The sequence below is a fragment of the Geospiza fortis genome, unplaced genomic scaffold, assembly GCF_000277835.1.
Source record: "Geospiza fortis unplaced genomic scaffold, GeoFor_1.0 scaffold206, whole genome shotgun sequence".
NCBI classification, from domain to species: domain Eukaryota; kingdom Metazoa; phylum Chordata; class Aves; order Passeriformes; family Thraupidae; genus Geospiza; species Geospiza fortis.
This window is the reverse complement of record NW_005054311.1, coordinates 5,062,352-5,079,319: the sequence shown is the minus strand read 5'-3', so window position 1 is coordinate 5,079,319 and position 16,968 is coordinate 5,062,352.

The window sequence follows — 16,968 nt, the reverse complement described above, 5'->3', positions numbered from 1 at the left end:
CTGCAGGATGACACATGCAATATAATGCAAAGCTTCAAACTTCATAATACCAAAAAGCCCTGTAAGTACTTGCAGGCTAGAGAAATATACAGGCAACTTGACCACAGACCTTTATGTAGTGGTTAAAAGGCCTGAAGTGTGGTTCTAATTGTTCATTTTGAAAAAGCACTGTATTACTTTTCTAGTCAAGGAAATAAGAAAAATGAAGAATTCAGTGCCTCAGAATAAGAGAACCAGAGCTGTTGAGATAATATAGTGACAAAATGTTCCATAGCGTAGAAATGGAACATTTTAAATGTGCTTCATTCTCTATATAATATATGGTGGGAGCAGAGGTGGCTTGGAGAGATTGATATGTATGTGCACACTCTTGAGTTACTCTAGAATTGAGTGAATCAATGCAACATATATTGATTCAAGAGATTAGCAGTTAAAAGACAGTTTCACATTAGAGAGCTTTGAAGTTGTCACTGTTACCATATCACCACTTCAACATCCCAAACAACTATTTCTACTGGTAGTGCTGACACCTTAGGACTGACGTACGTAGATATTCTACATTTAATACAACCAGGCTGTCTGAAAGAGCTACTGAAATAAAATTCTAAATTAATTTTTGAATAATACAACTTCCAAAATAAAGTTCGGCAACAATGTATTTGAAGAACTAATGTGCATTCTAGAGATAAGCTGGTAGGGAAACTTGGTAAATTGGTAGGGTTCAGAGATGTTTTCCTTTCCAGTGACAGAATAAGGCCATCTAGTCTTATGCAATTGTTACAGACTGCAAAATTTTTCTTAGAATCTATCCAGTTTAAGTTTTTATTCCTCTAGTTAGGGTTTGTAAGGCCTCCAACCATTTTCTTCCCTATGCTATCCTTCAGACAGGAGAAAAAGGAGAATCAGATTAGTGTTTTTCTTAAAGTATTCTCTTGGAGAAATGGACTCCTAAAAATGCATTAGCCATGGATTTGATGAAAGGTTAACCCTGTGTGTATGACCATCCCTGCGTGGATTAGAGATAATTCATTCAGGTGGTCAAAACAGTGAGTCTGCATCATAAACCACACTTTTTTTTTAATGTTGTAGGGAATACCTATCAATTTTTATAATATCAGCATGATAGATCTCTTACTTTATAACATACATGAGACAAAGGCCAGTTGAATGACCAGAAAGTTGGAGAGTGAGGAAGGATTACCAGAAATGGTTAGTCTATTACTTATTATCACAGTGATCTTCTTCCAAATACCTCTTACATGCCCAGACCACAGCACCTGTGGAAGGAGGAGTACATCTGTTCATCTTATAGGCTACCTATTTGCAGAAAACACTGTTTAGCAATTACAAGTTCCTGAACTTCACTGAAAAATTATTTTATTTCTTCTTTTTACTCCTAGCTCACTGATTGTAATTTCCCACTGTAATTTATTTCTTAGCAGCAGTTAGAGTTTAATAGAAAGAGGGTTCATCATTTATTTCTAGTACAATTATCCCATCCACAATAAAGGAAAATCTGGTATTCCTTTCAAAATCACAAGTGTTCCACTGGTCAGTGATTAATATTAACACTATATATATTTTTTCCTTTCAGAGGCTATTTTCACATTAAGGTAGGGCATACAATTGTTTAAATGGGGAAGCTGATTTATCATTCAAAAAGTAATTCTTCATAGGGGCACACTAGGTGATAAAGATCAATGACAAGTATAGTAAATTGCCTGGGAGGGTTCAAAACAGATTCAAGATAAAGCAGAGAGAGAGAGAAAGAGGGAGAGAGAGATTATGTCAAGACAGCATCTAATGCTTTTGCCAAACACTTCAGCCTCACCCTATTTGACGTTGATCTAATAGTCGACCATTTAATTTCCAGGTCGCAGTGCCAATCTTTTGTCACCTCTGTTGCCCCATATCAAACTTTCAGGAAACAAAACCTCTGAAAGCAGACAATCAATAATGAGATCAGCAGATTTTATCTTAAGAGAAACAGGACTTGCCTGCTTTGTTTGTGGAAGGTTGTTTCTTTGAATGCTTCAGCCAGGGCTGCTTGTCAGTAAGTGACTGTGATGTGCACAGCATGATTGAACGAGACTAGATAAAGTCACCAGAAAATGTGGAAGTGGAAAGCAAAACACATAAACTAAGGGGTGAAAATGTACCACGCCATGTGTGGCCACACAGGTCTTATCATATGTGCTCTCCTAGCATGTCATCCCCTATTGTTATTGGTGTATTTTAGATGTCTTGTTGCTGGTCATATGCTAAACACATTTTTACCTTAGGATCAGAGGATACTATGGGATTCCTAGGTTTCAAGATATGGAGGACTATGCATTTCTCCACAGCAGTGACATTTTGCTGCTTTGTCCTACTACATTGTTTAATAGACGTGTTGTGGACTAAGAAGTTTATTGTATGGTTGGCTTTTTTTCCCATGATTTCTAAACTTTTTCCTGGAAAAAAGGGATAGAGAGGCAAGGAACACAGTAGAAGATGCACTTAAATTTTTTTAACAAGGCTTTGTGTATAGGGGCCCAATCTGGGATATCTGCATCATGGACTTGTGATGTTGATATTACAGTAAAAAAAAATATATGTAATGTCAGTGTCCACAGTCAAACCGTATTTTGCATGGGTCTGCCCTCACTGAAATTAGATAACGTCACTTCCACTCTCCCTTCCTCTCAGCAAACTAGTATTTAAAAAAAATACACAAGTTTTAAAATAAAAAGTAATTTTCTGACAAACCTAACTGCAGCCAATATGAACTTCAGTGTAGAAAAGTAACGACTCTGCATATTACTTTTTCTAGCTTTTCTCTTTATCTTCAAATAAGGCAGAGTGGGATAAATCTTTTTTAAGGCAGAGTGGGATAAATCTTCACTGTACACCACCCATTTTCATTTTTATTTCAATTATAACCAGTAAGGAAACCATCATTAGTTAAAATTAAGTAAATTTCCAAAAAGTATTCAAATGAATATTGACTCCTTTAAAAAAGCAGGGGCCAAGATCTTCTTTTTAACCACAACGAGGTGCTAGTCAGTTATTTCACCTACTTTGTTTTCTTGCAATGGCAGTAGAGACTTGAATGAGAATGGTGAAATATTCATCATGAGTTCTGTGCTTGTTTTTTAAGTTGCTACTAGTAAAATAATATGGCAGAAATAACACCATTGTTTTCCTTGGCATAAACACAGGATATTCTTAATTATTCAAGTTTCTCAAGAAAGTCAACTGAATGCAATCTACAGCATTGGGGGAGACAAAAATAGCTGTTACTAATGCTTAAAAAATCTAACACAGTAGCATCATTAATACTTTCAGAACCAGTGCTAAAATGTAGGGTAATTTTACTAAAAACCATGCTCTTCAATCAAAATGACACAGTATACAAATTCAAAGGGCAGATAGGAGAAAAATTATACTGGAAATTCATGTATCTAACAAATAGTCTGCAGATCCCTACACTTAATTTCCTATACTCTTAATTTCTGCTTCTCTTCCTTATGATTTTCACTTCCAAGGAACTGAGCAGTTTGTTCCAGATCTTTAAAAATGTCTATTTCTAAGGAGAACGTTGTTACTCTGAGCTGAATGATGATTTAAAGAGGAATTTGTGCCCAGGGCATTGACCTTGTTGGCCTTTTCGTACATTACAATTCCAAAGGAAATCACAAAAGAAGATGGGCTTACTGTAGTTAATGAGATTCCTCACCAAAAACACTAATCTGGGTTAAAACTAAAAGAATGCTGATAAGGATATTACAGCTCATACTGAGAACAAGAAAGGTGCACTGCTAAGATCAATTGTGGATGTTAGGAGGTAGTCTTCAATAGTGGGTTTTTAAAAAAATATCTATCAAAATGGATGTTGGAGAAAAAACCTTTTAAATGAGATCTGCTAAAATAGAATAAAACATATAATTGCTCTTTTTTTATTAATATTGTACCAGGTACAAATCAACCAATATTAGCAGAAGTTTAACATCACTTTAAAAGAAAGAGATTGACCTACTGAGAAAGTACATGAGTAAATGTGTAGCAATACACTGATTATTACTGTTTCCCCTCAGGCAAATACCTCTCTCTTAAGCATGTGCTTCACTGGAACATTTTGTTTTATTACCTTGTGAGATAAGTGGGGAAAAAAGCCTTTAGTACCTGGGGAATTAAAAAATTCAGACTTGTCATATCAGTGTCTGTTCTCAATTTCATGCAGGGCGCATAATTATAACCGTGTTTAAATTGAGCCCAGAAGAAAGATGGGTTCAAGTGCAAATTAATTTCAGATTATCACAACAAAGGCAATCAAATCTCAACAAGCTTGCCAGCAAAATACTTTGCAAAGGTCCCCAGGTCCCTTCCCACCCCCAACTTACAACAAAGACCTTTCAGCTCAAATTAAGCTAATGATCTAATACAACATTTCTGCCTACCTTTTTGGGTTTTATTATTTACTCAGATGTGTACATTAAGTTAGTGAAAAATGGGGGTAAAAGAGGAAGAAAAGGTGGCACAGAAAGGTCAGTGTTTAGTATCAGTAAAGTGACAAAATAAACAGTCAACAACACTGACAAGGTCTGCATGTCGTCAAATTGTCTTATTCTGTGGAAACTATCAGGGTGAATTGACAGTGCTGAAAGAACTTGAAATTTATCTGAACCCCTTCTCATACAGACAGAATCCAAAACCAAATAGCATGGCTCACCTCCTCCACCTATCTATCAGCACAGCTTTTATATAAATCCAACATCTTACTCTATCCTATGGGAACCTGCTGGGGAATGAAGGGAATCAAGTGCTGAAAAAATTCAAGTCAAGCCTCATTACCTCCTCATTACCTTTGCAAAAGTGGAGTGAGAGAAAATTTTATCTAGGGAACAGAAGCTTGGGAATCTCATTCAGAGTTCTGTCTGGTTATTGCACAGCCAACCATGGAGCTCTGCCTCTGTGGGATTAAAGTTTTCTTCCCATTTCTCTATAGTAATGATCCACTCATTAAGGTTTTTAAGGTAAATTACCATCACTTATCATTATGCCAGTCACTAAGTAAGCTGCATTAAACAAGGAATGTCAGTCGTACCCATTGCTTTTCTTTCTTTCCAGTTATCATGAGGAAATAAAGAAAATATATTTTGCAGTTGGTTTTATAATTCTATCTTAATTATATTTTCCCACTTGTATTTGTTAGACCCTTAGGGCAGACATATTAGATATAAATATAAATTACTTCGTAAAAAACAAAAAAAGTATACATGCAGGTATGTAATTCTGTCTTCCTGAAAAAAACCCCTTGAAAACATGACTTTTTTTAGCAGTTTATTTTCATATTCACTTTGCTTCTATCTGAGGATTTTATGTACTTCCTCACTGTAGCATGTAAGAACTATTCATCTTGCTACATTTAAGTTTGGTTGTTTTAATGTGCTATTTAATTATTCAACTAACCCTTTTTGTTTTAAATCACTTCTTTTGTCAGTTTATCCTTTATTATGCAAATTGTTGTCGCAAAATAAAAATGCCCCACATACACCCTATTTTGAGCTTTTTGTAATGTTCAGTTCCCTGCTTCCTTGTTCTTTTCCATAAAAGTCTTGAAGCTTCTTGTTTATGTTTTTCTTTCATACCCAGCATTTCCAGGCTAATTTATACGGGCATTTTCAAATACAAAAATAATTTTGTTGAGTTTTGAGATTACGTTTCCTTTGGGAAATGTATGATTTTGGTTTTTTTTTTGCTGTCACTTCTCAAACAAATTCATTGGAAGTTCATTTCAAAAATAAACACATAAAAACTAACTATGTAGCAATTACATCGCTTTGCCAACAGAAAGGTGATCTGCAAGAACTGTGTCCTACCCAAGCACCCATTTGCTTTTCCTATTTGACCAGAGAGACCCTTAAGCTAGCCCAATGTCTATCTGTCCCCACCATGAGACACTGGATGATAGCCACCAATCCACTGTAGATGGATGAGAAGACCACAGAACTAACCTTCCCAAAACTGCCAAACTTTCAAGGTGCAATGAGCAAGACGAAGAGGAGGGCCAATAATATGTCAGAACCTTCATCGGAAATATTGGGACTCATCCTTTTGCAAGAAATATGTACTGGAAGAGAAAAAAGGGATGTGAGAAGATAAAGGGTGGGAATGGCCAAGGCAATCAGAACAGACTAAATCAGGGAAAAGAAGCAGAAGTTAAGAGCTGGGAACTCTCATGGCTCCAATAAAACGACAGGCAATATCACATTGCAGACACATGAAAATAAATTCTAAAAAAGGCAAGCTGCCGTCAAAACTGTTAAATGCTTACTTAGTTTCTCTCCTACCAGTTGCATTTCTAGGCTTCTGCTCTTCTTCCACATGATGCTTTTTGCCCTCTCTCTACAGTTTGATTTCCTTTCCTATCACTTAGGGATCCCACATGCAATAAAAAGTGATTTTCCAATAGGGTTTGTATTCTTGCAACTTTACCCTTTATGTAAAGCACAATCTTCATTAACTCTACAGCAATTATGGGTTGGAACACCAAATATTCCTGTGACATAAAGAAGTGAAACTGATTATTTTGTAGGTAGTGATATTTTGTGGAGCCACGAACCTCTGTTGTACTATTTTTCAAAGTACATTTTAACCCTCTTGGCAGATAAAATCTTGAAAATAGGTCTTTAGTGAAGCCAAAAAGAAAATAGAAAGAATCAATGTTACATTACTTTTAAAATACTCAGATAATGAACCAGTCATACAAGGCCTGTCTGGAACCATTTGAATATGACAAAATGGATTCTAAAATGATTAGTTCTACCTTCTTTTGCTACATTTTAAAATGTAGCTTTCCTTAAGCACCAGATATCAATGAGTTAATGTAATGTGTCAGTCATGAATGTGAAGTTATTGTCCGTAAAAGCTCTGATCTTAAATAGACTTCAAAATATGCTTATCAGATCAGCAGTTCCTTTTGCATGTGGAAAAACAATGTCCTTCTAGGGCTAAACCTGGTTAGGATGCAGCCAGAATTATTTTCAAGATGGAAATAATACTGTTGCAGGCTGGGGAAATATAAACAGCTTCATGCATAAAATATCACTGAGGCTACCTAGTTTGGAGAATGCAGGAGAAAATTAAAGATCTCAACCACTTTTGACTAAGTACTGAATAAAATTCATATAACCTATTTATCTTGGACTTTATGTTAATTAAAAATATAAGACTGGTCCATATATTTATTTGTGCTCAATTGTACATACTTCAACATTGTGATGGTGATGTTTTCAATATTGAGTATAAATCTTTGTTATGCCTTTAAATCCCTGAGAATTAATAACTAAATATTGGCTAATACACATTGACATCCAAGAGCAATTAATCAAAAGACTGCAAGATACAGTGATATGACATGCAAAAAAAACCCAGTGAAATGAAATAATTTGAAGAGAAAATACAGGTTTTTACCTTTAACATCTAGAATAACTATGCTTAATACTTGCTGCTGCAAATACTGAAAAGGCATTCTCACATGCAGCACAAATATATAGACCCCTTGTCAATGAAAAGTGCTTTTTCTCTTCTAGGTTGACAGTGGAGATATCCTCAATATATTTTGGTTTCAAAACTGGTAATTTTTATATACAAATACATACCTTTTTACATTGCAGCTGATTATAATCTCAGTACTGCAAGACTTTGATGACTATTATAATAATTTTATTGCAGGTTTCCACTTCATGGCAACACCATAACAAGCACGATGCGTCTATTTGTCAAATATGTGAAGGATTAGCCCATTCTGTGAATAAATATAAATAGGACTAATATACAAATAAATACAAATGGGAATGCTATCACATTAGAGTCACATATATTTCCACAGACAGAATAATCTACTGAGTAGCAGTAGATTATTGTGTTTCACTCAGAGTGTGGGAAAGGCTGCAGAGTCCGTACAATGATTGCACTTTGTAAAACATAAACTAAAGTAATATGAATTGCAAATAGCTTTGGCTTGATATGCAGGATATTGTAATAAGCATCCTCCCAAACTTGAGCAATCAGAGTAAGAGCCCCTTACAACTTCAGACTTTGATCTCAAGATAATTCTGGATCTGTTTTGCCACTAAAATTAGTCATTTTTCCTGAGGCAGCAGTAAGAGTGCAGAGCTAAGGCCATGCTCAGTCATTTTACTATACCTTGAGGTGAATTTTCATCCCTTTGGCAGATGGATACATTCTCTTAAACACCTCATATGGGCAGATTTGTCCAAAATATATAATCACCTCAAATACTGAGGACTGCTTTTAACCAATTTTATAACTTTTTTTTCCCAAATACAGTCACAATACATGCAAAGATTCCCATGTCATACATGAAAGTTATTAGTTTCATGGATCATAATAAATTTGATGATGGGGAGGGTAAGATTACAGCTCTCAATTGAAAGGCAATTTTAATCCCCTTTCAATGCTGTTTTCTCTGTCTAACACAAATGAAAAAAATTGTATTTTTCATTAAATGTAAAATTGTCCTTAATTTCTTTTGGAGGCAAAGAAATATTCCCTTTTAGGAACAATTTTCTTTAATCAACTGGATTACATTGTAAGGCAGAGCTGACTGGTACCAGTTCTCTCATAGAGTGAAATCACTTACTTCTACCAGCAAAATCTGGGCTTCATCCCAGGGCTGTAACTAACCAGGTTAGCCACTAAGTGACTCCATCAGGTCTAGTGAGAGGTGGACACTTGTGGCACTTTTGTGAAGTCAGAGAGAAGGAGAGGACCATACACTCCCAGGACGCCTCAGCAGTACTGACCACAGTGCACACACTTCCTGCACACAGCAGGTCTCAAAAGCCCCCTGAACTGTTGTTGATCTCTGTTGACAAGCTACAGTTCAAGAAGTGTCATCATTTGATGGTCTCTAAAGAAATGCTGTCACTTTGTGGCCACTGTTGAGAGGCACGCTTTACTTCGTCTTGTTGTCTCTTTTCTCATGGCTAGATCCTTTATCTTCTCTGTCTTTGGACACCAATATCCAGATGGGAATGTTTAGCTGTGCAGTTGAAATACACTCAGCCTCTCTGCTGACCACACATTGGCATATTTGTGCCAGTACAAGGAAGAGAGAAAGAGGAATTTCACATGCTGCTTATCAGAACAGGTTGCATTGGCATGACAGAATGCATCAGGAGCCTGCCCAGCTGAAGTGGCCCCCATTGTCTCCTCAGACATGTCATTGAGCCAAGAGCCTGGGAAGAGGCAGCATTCTTGCCAAACAGCTTTTGTGAATGTTAGGGAGGTAATAGCAAACTAAGTTTCTTGGGATAATCTAAGAGAACAGCCCTACAGTTGAAATATAGCTCTTATACAGGTCATGGAAGCTGACTGATGTATTTTTCTCAGGATCCAGACAGTCTTGCCTTGTCTCCTTCCCTGGCACCACAAGGCCTTACACCTTTAGAAATACTTAAAATGAAGGCAAACTCTCTCCTACATGCACTTTCTAATAGCATTAAAATAAATCATCATCTATAAAGCCAAACAATGCCACGAATCTGTTTCCAGCCATGAGTTGGTTTCAGTAGTGTTAACCAGCAGCCAACATTGAGTTACTGTATTTTCTTTCTATTTAAAGAACTAAATGAGGAGCTTTTTCCAAATCCCAAGTCAACTTTTTAAAATAGAAAGTAACATACAAGAGCTTGCAAATCTGCTTGTAATCAGGACTCCTGGAAGCTGCATCTGGTTGACAGATTTAGAGCACCACAAGTGTAGAAAAAGGAAGGCTAGAAGAATAGCAGCAGCATCAAGAATTGGAGGGGATAAACAGAACAGCAGCAGCAGAAATTAAAGGAAGCATCTAGAAAACAATGGATAACAATGAATAAAATATATTTTTCATATTTTTTCAGCTTTCTAGAAATCTTCTTACCTTTACTATTTCCCACAATAACAACCAATACCATGGGATATAGATACTGAAACAAAAGGTAACACATTGTCAAATATGCTCTTCCTGACTGAAATTGTTAAAAAATAGACAATAAATATTTCTTGATAAATTTTGATTTAGATAAAGATAATTAGAAGTATTTCTAAGTCCTTCTCAGTAGCCTATAATGATATGGTATTTATGACTTAATGCATCACATGTGGGTAAAAATAATGGATAGCTATAGCTACCCAGGAAATTAAGATGTTAATTTTGTTAAAACAAAATATGTTTCTTCATGAGACTGAAAGCATATAGATTTCTCACACTTATCCCTTCAATACGCACAAGACTATGAACTCATTAGTTTACAGTGTTTTACTTTGAACGCACAGAAGGGTTGCAAAGCCTCTGGGAAGCTGAGCTTTGTCAATCCTCATCCATTTTAGTTCAGGAATTCTCAGGTTCCAACCATGAGCAATTACTATTGTTAATTTTGTTGAAAGCAACATAGACAGCTTTTGACAATAGCACAGTAGTATAACTTTAGCCTAAAGCTGCTTATAATTGTATTTTACTATCACAAAAGTAGGAGTCCCAATTTAAAAGATAAAAATATGAGTTGTATGAGTTTGCATGACTTACAAAGCTCTACTTCAATAAAATGCACAGATACAGTCAGATATATGTATACAGACACAGAAATGTTTCTAAAATTTGATTAATATTTCTCCATCTCTCTCCTGCTGGTGTTTTTTTTTTTTATTTTTTAATGACAGAAAAGCTACTGCAGAATTATCAATCATTTAGAAATATTTCTGAGTATCAAATGGTGTTCAGAACTCAAACACCCTACATATTCTGTGGCAGGCATACATTTTTGCTTGTCACCAAATGAATGTTGCTCTGGAAGAGTCAGAAGGGCTGAATCAACCAAGTGCCCTGTATTGAAGGAGAGGTTTTGAAACATTTCACTGTTACTCTGTGATGTGAAAGGATTTCTTGGTTTTGGCAGTATAATCTTTGGTTTTGGAGAACTTGATCTTTCACAGAGGAACTAACAGATCAAGGAAGTTTCCAGCTTAGCTGTAGAACCTTGTAGTGAAAGAAAGTTCATCTTGTTCTTTTCTCTCATAGGGCTAAAATCGCCAAAGAAAGACATGCAAAAAATCACCCAAGGCAGAAAAAACAGGTAAGAGAGTGGGTCCTTCCATTTTCCTTTCTCATCAGAGACATGATGTGTTGTAAACAAGCAAGAGGAAACAGAACATAAAGTTAAGCAGGGCAAATGTGAAAACAATATGATGGACCAAACAAAAGTTTGAGTACTAACTTTCAGTAAGTACAAAAAACCTTAAGTAAAGCTTTTTCATGCTCATCACAGTTGAGAAACACTCCAAGGAAAAGAAAAGAAAAGAAAAGAAAAGAAAAGAAAAGAAAAGAAAAGAAAAGAAAAGAAAAGAAAAGAAAAGAAAAGAAGAAAAGAAAAGAAAAGAAAAGAGTAAAATTTTATTAGTGACGGACATGAAAAAAGTGGATAAATTCCTAGGCCACTATTCTTCTAAATAAGGGGTCCTCTGAAATTCCACTCTATAATGAAATGTTTCTGAACTCATTTATCAGACAAAAATATAAAATGAACAGTGCTAAGTCACCAACAAGAGATAATACCTATCCAAGAAGACTAAGATGGTGGAAGAATGAACTATCTGAATTGTTTTGGACAATCTTTGTTTGAAATAATTTGTTAACTAAGTGGTGATTAAAAGAGATTTTGTTTTTTTAAAGAGTGCTTATGCATAATGAAGGAAGTACAAACCAAGAAATCCAACATCTATATTGTGCAATTCATCAGGAACTATTGTAAGAATATAACAAGTGGACATATTAATAAATTACATACAATAGGAAGGAGTTAAAACTACTTCTATAAAAAGAAATAATGTCTAACAAATCAATACAAGTTCTTTAAATGATACACAAGAGAATTAATAAGATTCGCCCTGATGATACAGATTATTTGGATTTCCAGAAAGCGTTTGACAAGATCCCTTACCAAGGGTCCTTAAAGGAACTGAGAAGTCAGAAGATTAAAAAGAAGATTCTTGCATGTATAAATAATTGTTTAAGATTGGAAACAGAGATTAAGAGTTCTTCCCTGGTGTAGAAGGAGGATCCCTGTGGAGCTCTGCAGTCATGTGTTTGGGTCTGTACTGCTCAGTGTATTTCTAAAGAACTGGAAGGAAGAGAGGGTGAATATAAAGTGTCAACAGTTCCTTATGATATTAAGCTATTTAAGGCAGCAGGAAAAAGAGCTCACTGTGAAGTAGTGCAGATAGTGCTACTGGAATTCAGATACTGCAGTCACTTCTTACTTTTCACCTGGCACTGTATTACACCTTCAGGCATGGGACAATTAAATGTTAGATGAAATCCACTGAAGGTAAGTATATAGGTAAAAAGATGGATATGGAAAAGTGACAACCCTTATTTCAGATATATTCTTACAGACTCCAAGCCAGCCTTTACAATTTAGAAGCTAGGCCTTCAGTTACAGCAATGAAGAGACTCTTGTGAATCTTTAATGCTGACCCCAAGTTAGTCCTGGGGAAATTTTGTAAGAGTGGGAAAAATCTTGTGTGGCAACCTTTCAAAAGGGCAAAAAGATGAATAAGTAAAAGCTAGTTATCTTGGTTATCTGGGAATTAGGAGAGGATAGTCCATAATTTCACCTGAAACAGCTCATGTAAAATTAAAAAAATATCATTTGTTGCCAATGATGAATATAAGTCATAATGGCAAATGTTGTAATAGACTTTCAGAAAATTCACAGTGTTTTATGAATAAATGATAAAAAATTCAGCATAAAATTCCATAACATACTATGTAACAATTAATAATACTTGATTGTGTGACAGTTCAGAAATTACTGCAGACAAGGAATAGTCTTCACAGGATGTAGAATTTGTTCTATTCTTGCAATGGGATGATAACTGTGCAGAACAATTTTCAAAGCCCATATGAGTAAATCATTATTCTTCAATCAAGTACATAGCTCATATGATAAATGCATTTTAACCATATATCAGACAACTAAGTTTGTGGTGGAGCTTCTGGCTAAAAACAAAAATACCTCAAAAAGAACTTGTACATAAAAAAAGAAAAGTAAGTTGCAGCTTAGAGGTATCTTCACAGTATCCCAGAACTTCCACCTGCTGCTTCCTAAAGCCTAATGTAAAAATACAAATAATCCAAGCAACCTTTTGCAAAGCCACTACCTCCAACTGAAACCACCTGCACCAGAATTAGGTTCAATGCAATCTACTTGCATTGGAATTATAATTTCAGTAATTTGAAATTGCCTCAATCACTAGGGCTAATATCATACTGAAAATGTTATTCATTATTTTCTATCACACGAATTTTTTATCAACACATCCTTAATTTAATTTTTAACATTTGTGTTTCAGTTATACACAGACCTATAAGTTTGTATATTCAAAAGCAAGGAAAAATTTTGACATATTTGCAATCAACATTTTCGGCCAAGCCGAGTTACATTGCATTCAATTTATGAAAATCTGCCAAAAGGCAAAAGAAGAAATGGATGCAAAGATAAAGTTACATTTTCTCTTTTCTTCAGAGAGTAGTCTAATGCACTTGCTCCAATCTGTTACCCATTCCATCCTGTTTTTATCCTACTCATTTTTTAATCGTGATTGTCTGTGCAACCCAGATTCTGTTTGGTAATATTTTTAACCCAATCTTTTCCTAACTTGTCCTAATCCTGGTTTTACTTTTAGCAATAACCGATCACCTCCCAACCAAGTATAATCTGTCTACCCTTATCCCAGTCCTTTCTTCTCTTACAAGCCTCTTCTTGTTATAACACCTTGGCAGAAGCTCTGATTCACACTTCAGATTACATCTCACAAGACTTACTGACCTAATTCTGCTCGTTATCCTTCTCCAGATCTGTTTTTTGAACCCCTCCTTTCTCCAGATTTCTTGAGTGGTAGCTGGAGGCCACATGCAAAACAAAACACACAGGACAACTTGACCTTCATTCTGACATTGGTTCCTGCCTTTTTCCCTTGCACTGCATAAGGCTGCAAGTAAAATGGAAGTCTCTGACCAGAGATAGGATCCAGGAAACTCCCTTGCCTGCTGTGAAAGAGGCCACATATGGTTCAATCAGCAATAAACACATGCTTGTGGAGGAAGAGTTTAGCTTTTTAATATGAAGGAAGTTGGCTGAGTGTATCTTTCAAATATTTATTATTTGGCTGAATTTCAACAGATTTTGAAGGGGCCAACAAAAAATACCCCCACACATCCCTGATACTATTCCAAGTCTCTGTTGGAAAGGAGGGGGTTGCTGGTCAAAGAAATAACGGACCACTGAATCACTTTGTTTGAAATTAAATTAAAATGCAAAAATCAGAAATCCTAACTTGAGGTTGACACAAAACATGGAGAAATTTCCACCCAAAGGACTGAAGTTGTGCCAAGCTATAAGCAACCGAATAATAGGAACTTAAAATGGGGACTGATAATGAAAATTATTGATAATTTTAATATTGGTAATGATGTGATGCTACCATTCTGCCTATAATAACTGACAAGTAGCACTCTCCTATACAGGCTAAAAGTAAAGGAATATAATTTATCACAAATATATGGACAAGCAGCCACATAATTATGTATCTTTCTCTTACAGCAAAGTGGGTGAGATAAGAAACTAGGTGATGCAGGATTTTGCTTCTCCACAGAAATAGGATTTTCATTGGTTTCACCAGTTGTGCAAATTTGTTTTTGTACAGCTGTATTTTCTTTTAAATCCTAAGGAACTGACATTTGTCCCCTAGGACAATTTTTCAAACATGTATGAAAATATCCCTAGTTGCTGTGTAGAGTGAACAAAATCCATATCCAATATCCATACGCAATTATGTTCCATTAGTCACCCTTCCTTCCATCCCTCCTTCCTTCCTATTACTCCTTTACCAAAGACACCTGGCTTTTTATTAACTATTGCACAGATTGAAGATGTCATCCTTGAGCTACTAAGTACCAAGTTTTCTCTTGACATTTTGCCAGAAAAATTCTGCTTCCTTAAAGACTGGATGCTGTAAGCTCTATTATCGCCAGTATTTCTGATCAGTGTATTGTCTTAGTTTATCTGAATAAGTGACAGTCTACTTAACCCATAAGAACTCTAACATCTTTAATAAAAGCCTCATTATTTTTCCCCCTCATATCCCAACACCTTACCTGCCAAAGGTCAATAACTAAGTGTTGACCATTCAGCTTCAGAAACATCTCCCAGCAAATTGCATGAATGCAGGATTACAGTCAGGTATTGTCAATCATAGAATGCTTTCAGATTGCAGTCTGTGGTTTAGGGGGGCTGGGGGGTGTTGTGGTGTTGTCTCTGTCTTGAATTAGATTCATGTCTGTTTTACAAAGGTTTTCACTTGGCCCAAACTTGGAAGTGGAGAGCGGACCAAACTGTAATAGCTCAATATAATATGAGCCTAAATTAGTGTCAGTGGGGTCTGATCTACATACAATGTAAGTGGCATATGCACAGGGGAGTGTATAATTTGTACATTTTTCCTCTTCAATCCAGTGTACGTTCTCTGTAAAAATTATTTTATGATCTGCGATTAAAACATTAATAAAAATAAACAATACAAAAAACCGACTAGCCCAAATATTATTGATTTCTTTTGTCAATTTTTCTCTTTTCTATTGTTACCAATGAAAATTCCTTTTGGTTATCACAATATGTGCCTATGTTTTTGGAGTCTTGTTTAAAGTTTTCTCTTAATGACAACATTTGTTTCATCCAGCTTCCTTATCATCACTTGAATATTTTTACCAGTAAAATACCTGCACTGCTTCCTGTTCATAGTGGGTGTAAAATCTCTGTCTCTACCACTTCAGATCAGAATGTCTCCAGCTATCTCTTCACATCTTTCTCACATCTTTATACAGGAACACATGTAGATCTGTACATGTATTAAATGCATGTTACAGTAAGCATGCATGCTAGAACCAGATTTTGCATTAACCTATTCATGTAGAAACATCCTTGGTTCATCACAGAACACCAGACTGACTTTAAAATCATGCTGTCCTTTAATATAACCTTTGTGGCACACTCTACTGGTTGCATTATGGAGTAGCTTTATAAGACAGTAATATTATGCCTGATAGTCCGATATCCTATCACACCTCAGAGAACACACCAATTAGTGACATCCTAGATGGCAATCAGCCCAGCCCCACCATTTTACTGAGAGGGTCTAGCTGTTGCTTCGTGCAATGCATAAAACTCTGATGTGCTTTTCACTTCTTTTGGTTTAATGAAAAGATGCCACCCATGGCACCACACAGAATTTCCCTAAATCATTTTTGTGACAGGAATGCTCAGGAATGGTGAGTTGGACAAGATAATGGGATTGTGTTCGTATTGAGTATCATGGATTGAAATCTCCTTGGCCATCAGAGGTGATATATTTTCAGTAGCAGAAAGCCTTTAATTGTTCATGGAAGAATGTGTAGACACCATATTACTTAAGGCCTGACTATAACTTTGCCATTTACCTTTGAAAAGACAGAAAAGAAGCCTGTCATTTGGAGAAAGAAGCTGAGGATTTCTGGTCCTATTTTTTATGGCCGTGAAAATAATTATAATCTTTCACTGCTTACACACCACAGTGTATTCTCTCAACACACAAGTTTAGTTATACAGGGCTGCACATTATTGTTCTAACCTCTTTTGAGTAACAAAGTAAATGCTCCGTAATCCCTTAGTCTCTAGTATGATACAGATACAGAAGTATCACATACTCCTCCCACACATATACTACAGGCATTCATTTTCCTTTGCATGACTTGGAAGGTTATGCTGATTAGCATAACCTCAAACTTAAGAATTCAGAGGGCACAGTTAAGCCTACAAAACCTATAAGGGCCTGAGTATGTGTCACCACCCCTGCAAAAGGAGATTAAGGGATAAGAATGCCTAGTGG